Below are 6,000 nucleotides of genomic sequence, written 5' to 3'. Positions count from 1 at the left end.
TTTTAAAATATTCATACTTTCTTCTATCTTATTATTGGGTTGCTTCCACTATGTATCCAATTCTATGCATATATTCAGGATTACCATAAGCAGCCCAAAGGCCACCAACTGATATTTTCATAAATTAAATGATATTGAATTCTTAAGTAAAAGAAAACTAACACTATATATTCAATGACAAAATGTTCCATAGTTAGGTTGAGTTATTCTGAGTAAGTTTTTCATGTGAAACAACATTCTGTAAAATAATTCACAAAACTGTATTTGAAAACCTGTTTGTTAACATTCTTGGTAATCTCTTTAACACATTTTTAAAGAAATAAAATGGTGGTTGTTCCTGGCTGGCTACTCAAGCCAAAATATCAAGGACCATACCGCCAGAATGATGGTGTCACATCACTAGGTGAACAATCAGTGTTGGTATTCATCTGGAAGAAGTAGCATGTGACTCTGTAGATATTTCTGAATTTAATTTCCATAGTCCTAGCTAGCAGGGACAAAGGTAAGAAGGTTGTTAGAATTACAGATATCTAATAATGGCAGACTATTGTTGTCTAATTGTTAGATATATTCTGACTACTTTTCCATTTTTTTTAACACTTAGAAAGTCAACTAAACATGCTTTTAAGAAAGTCTACTCTTAGCTGAAGTACACAGGTGAAGAAGTTTTATGAAGAAAGTTGTCTAATTTTGCCAATAAAAGAGAAAGCTAGTTTACATGTCAAGAAGATCATGATACCAACATAAAAAGGCTAATAATTAAATATAACAGCTGTAACAGTTCCTGCTTTTGTCTTTACTGCACAGTTGTTTGGTCCACATAGTTCATGTACTTATAGTTACAGGAAACACTCAGCATCTTGTTTTCAACCATATCAAAACAGTTGGAAATGCTATAATCTTTTTTTAGAGTCATAGTTGTTTCTTGTTATTACTTGCAACATCTAGTATTCAGAGGTGTACTAAACAGAACATAAAAATACGATTTAGCTATCAGGTCTCATAGCCTTTGTCCTTCAGGAAATTAATCTAATTGCCTTTAAGGCCATCCATAAAATAATTACCTCATCTCTATATTTACTTTCTCCTACCAAGAACACTAAATCATTTTTTTTTATTTTAAAAAAAGAAAAGATGAAAGGAAACTTCCTTTCCTTTTAACTTTAAATATTAAAATGCAAACATTCTATATGTGGGTAGATAAATTATGCTACCCTGATCTTCACTACAACACCTGCAAATAAATTAAATAAGAAAAAACACAAAGAAAATATGGTGGTCCAGCCATAGCTTAAGATGGCACTGTTATAACTGTTATAAGTGGCAATTTCTTTGCAAGAATCTGTACAATGATACTAGTCTGGTTTCAGATTAATATTGCAGATTACAAGATTTTTCCCACATATAATATCATGAATATAGCATGAAGACTGGATGGAGATTGAAGTTTAAACACCCAGTTCTATAAATTGTACAGAAAGATAAAGAAAATGAGACTTGAGCACACATAGAAAGCAAAAATGAAACTTAACTCAAATTCTGGCTAAACGTTTTACTCAGTTCTACAAAAATAGCAGTTGTCTAACATAGATGTTCCTTAGCTTCAGTAACCAGGGCTTCCCTTTTTTTCCTGGGATTCCAAACTTTAATCAGAAGCTGGGGAGGGGTTGTGGTAGTCCCATGCTTTTCCTAGCTTATGTCCACACACTTCACCAACGTTATCTTTTGTTTTAAAATTATTAAAACTTTTTATTTGCCATGCTTTAATATCTGACTTGTATTTGTCCCAAAGACAGCCAATTTGGTGTAGTGAATAAGGCACCAGGCTAGAAATCAGGAGATTGAGAATTTGTCCTGCCTTAGGCACAAAGCCTACTTGGTGACCTTGGGCCAGTCGCTCTTTCTCAGCTATAGGAAGAAGGCAATGGCAAACCACTTCTGAAAAACCTCACCAAGAAAACTGCAGGACTTGTCCAGGCGGTCATCAGGAGTCAACACTGATTTGAAGGCACCAAAAAACAAAACAAACAAACAAACAAACACAAAGTCCCAAAACTTTAGTAAGACTACTCTAAACATTCTCAGAGTGCATCTGGAGGCCATCACTGGGATGTTTGTATGAACTAGAAAAGTTCTATCAATTAAACCCTTATATCCCAGTAGGACTGGGGCCATTCAGATCTCCAGGGAAATCCTGTTCCAGAAAAGGGGGACAGTGATTAGGAAAGCTTATAGGGAAATGATTCAAAGGCATCCCACTCCTCCTGATACATTTGATGAACAGATACAGGTACCTTTGATAGACAATAGACAGGCCTGAAGTTACCCATATCTTGAGCTATATGGGATTGAAAGGTGATAGCTTTCACCTTGAATCAAATGCATATGCCATCTTGAATACTATGGATCAGTAAATACAAATTTTATTATAGCTACAAATTTCCAGGCCAAAACTGATAGCATTCTTTATGTTCCCCATTCTTACTTCTGCTTGGACAAAATGTTACTTTTTATAATTATTCCATATTTTCCCATATAAATCAGTAAATAAAATCTGTTGCTTAAGTAACATTGAGATACATAGCCATGCTGTACTTAATCTTTTTGTTTGCACACAATATATGATTTCCAAGAAAGTGCATTTTGCAGAATGTTTTGCATTTTTATCATCTGCATTTCTCTGAGGCTCAGTATATATGATCAAGTAGCAGGAACAGTTTTACTCACTACTAAAGTCTTATGCACCCAAAGGCAGGACATAAATTAAATCAGTTCAGGGGAAAAATTATTAGGAAATCCTTGGACAGTGCAGCTGACAGCAATGTTTGCGTGTGCAAAGAGCTTGTGTGTGTGTGTGTGTAATTAATTAATTAATTAATTAATACTCAGGGGATCTGGGAGCACGAATGAGCATGTTGCCTGACTTATTTGAACTTTTGTGAAGCAGACTAGCCACAGGCACTACTGATCACATGCCAGAAATACTTAAATTAAGCTAATGGAGAAATTGACAGATGGCAATCAAGCCAACCAGGCAATTAACAACACTTATTTCTGCTCTCAGTTGGATGGCAGTGCACTGTTGACACATACAAAAGAGATTCTGTGGAATCGGAGAAGGAGGAGGAGGAGAGAAGAGGAAAGGAGGAACTGAAAAGATTACATTCTCAAATAGTGAAAAACTGGCTGAATTATTTATTTATTACTTACCTACTTTTCTGTTTTGACCGTTCCATCATTTAGATCATTTTAAATGCACTATTTACCTTTAAGAATGAAAAGACTTTTATATAATATTTATAAGTAGAAGCTGTGATGAAATATTTCAGTATGGAATGCATAGATACTCCATGTCCCTGGATTTTGTTCACAAGGGATTCCCTACCACACCCAATGTGGTGGTACTTCTAAAAATCCTAACAGCCTAATAAGAATTGCACATCTCTGTGAACATGAAATATTAACTACGCAGGCATGGGAGGATAGAAGCCTGAAACAGGGAGATGGTAGATGTTTAATATATATGAATGACATTTAAGAGGAATTAATAACATTGATCTAGTTATAAAATTATGTATATTTATTTCAGCATATAAAATGGATTATGAAAAGTATATATTACCATAACATATTACACCTGATGCCACATAGTCTGCACACCAGATAGTTTCAGAAATATATTTTGTCAGTGTTCGCTCCCAAGCTAAACTGTTGATGTTATGTTGAAAATGACTTTCAATGGAATTAGCTTTTGATATCGCATACATTGTTCTATGTAAGTTGTATTGCATTATATGTAAAGGAAAAAATGCAATGCAAAATTTTTTACCATCAGAACTATGATGGAAAATTGGACACCACAATTTTTTGGGTGAGTAGGCAACTTTTTTTTTTTTTTGGGTGGTACCATTAATCAATTTCTTCCTGCAAGTTCTTTTGCACATATTGACAACTTGGAAAAAAGTATGGTTTAGTTATCTTTTGACTGCATTCAGCAACTGGTCAATCTTATGCCTGCTGAAAAGTAAGTCCCATGAATTTAACTGAGCTTGCTCTGTAGCAATTTGTCTACATGGTTAGCAGTGATTAGTAAAGTATGATTGTATTTGGCCACTTCTGCTTCATACAATCTGATATGATAGAGTCTTACAACCTAAAACTAACTTACTTGCTTGCTTGCTTGCTTTCTGTTGTTGTTGTTCAGTCATTAAGTCCATCCAACTCTTCGTGACCCCATGAACCATATTGCGCCAGGCCTTCCGGTCCTTCACTGCCTCCCTGAGTTTGCTCAGTTTCATGATCATTGCTTCAGTGATGCTATCTAACCATCTCATCCTCTGCCATCCTCTTCTCCTTTTGCCTTCAATCTTTCCCAGCATCAGGGTCTTCTCCAAAGGGATCTCTGTTCGCATTAGGTGACCAAAGCATCTGAGCTTGAGCTTCATTATCGATCCTTCCAATGAGCAATCAGGGTTGATTTCCTTTAAGATTGACTGGTTTGACCTCCTAGCAGTCCAGGGGACTCTCAAGAGTCTTCTCCAGCACCACAGCTCAAAGGAATCAGTTCTTGGGCGCTCAGCCTTCCTTATGGTCCAGCTCTCACAGCCATACATTACTACTGGGAAAACCATAGCTTTCACTATGCGGATCTTTGTTGGCAAGGTGATGTCTCTGCTTTTTAATATGCTGTCTAGGTTTGCCATAGCTTTCCTTCCAAGGAGCAAGCGACTTTTAATTTCATGGCTGCAGTCTCCATCTGTGGTGATCTTGGAACCCAAATAAATGAGGTCTGTTACTGCTTCCATTTCTACCCCTTCTATTTGCCAGGAATTTATGGGTCCAGATGCCATGATCTTAGTTTTTTTAATGTTGAGTTTCAAGCCAGCTTTTGCACTCTCCTCTTCCACCCTCATCAAGAGGCTCTTTAGTTCTTCTTCACTTTCTGCCATTAGGGTGGTATCATCTGCATATCTGAGGTTGTTGACGTTTCTCCCTGCAATCTTAATTCTGGCTTGTGATTCTTGCAGCTTGGCATTTCTCATGATCTACTCTGCATATAAGTTAAATAAGCAGGGTGACAGTATACAGCCTTGTCATACTCCTTTCCCTATTTTGAACCAATCAGTTGTTCCATGACTGGTTCTAACTGTTGCTTCTTGGCCCCCATACAGATTTCTCAGGAGACAGGTAAGGTGGTCTGGTACCCCCATCTCTTTAAGAATTTGCCATGGTTTGTTGTGATCCACGCAATCAAAGGCTTTTTGCATAGTCAATGAAGCAGAAGTAGATGTTTTTCTGGAACTCTCGTGCTTTCTCCATGATCCAGCGAATGTTGGCAATTTGATCTCTAGTTCCTCTGCCTCTTCGAAACCCAGCTGGTACATCCGGTAGTTCTTGGTTCATGTACTGCTGAAGCCTAGCTTGTAGGATTTTGAGCATAACCTTGCTAGCATGTGAAATGAGCACAATTGTGCAATAGTTTGAGCATTCTTTGGCATTGCCCTTCTTTGGACTTGGAATGCAAACTGACCTTTTCCAATCCCATGGCCACTGTTGCGTTTTCCAACTTGCTGGCATATTGAGTGCAGCACTTTAACAGTATCATCTTTTAGTATTTTAAATAACTTAGCTGGAATACTGTCATCTCTGCTAGCTTTGTTGTTAGTAATGCTTCCTAAGGCCCACTTGACTTTACTCTTTAGGATGTCTAGCTCATGGTCAGTGACCACACCAGTGTGGACATCAGGGAGATTAAGATCTTTATTGCATAGTTCTTCTGTGTATTCTTGCCACTTCTTCTTAATCTCTTTTCCTTCTGTTAGGTCCCTGCTTTTTTGTCCTTTATCATGCCCATCTTTGCACTAAACGTTCCTTTGATATCTCCAATTTTCTTGTAGAGATCTCTAGTTTTCCCCATTCTATTGTTTTCCTTGATTTCTTTGCATTGTTCATTGAAGAAGGCCTTCTTATCTTTCCTTGCTTTTCTTTGAAAATCTGCAT

This window comes from Python bivittatus, unplaced genomic scaffold, assembly GCF_059951505.1.
Source record: "Python bivittatus isolate LINGU-HERP-01145 unplaced genomic scaffold, Pbiv_v1 ctg000070_np1212, whole genome shotgun sequence".
NCBI lineage: Eukaryota > Metazoa > Chordata > Lepidosauria > Squamata > Pythonidae > Python > Python bivittatus.
The sequence above is the reverse complement of the archived record's forward strand: the minus strand, read 5'-3'. Positions refer to the sequence as shown.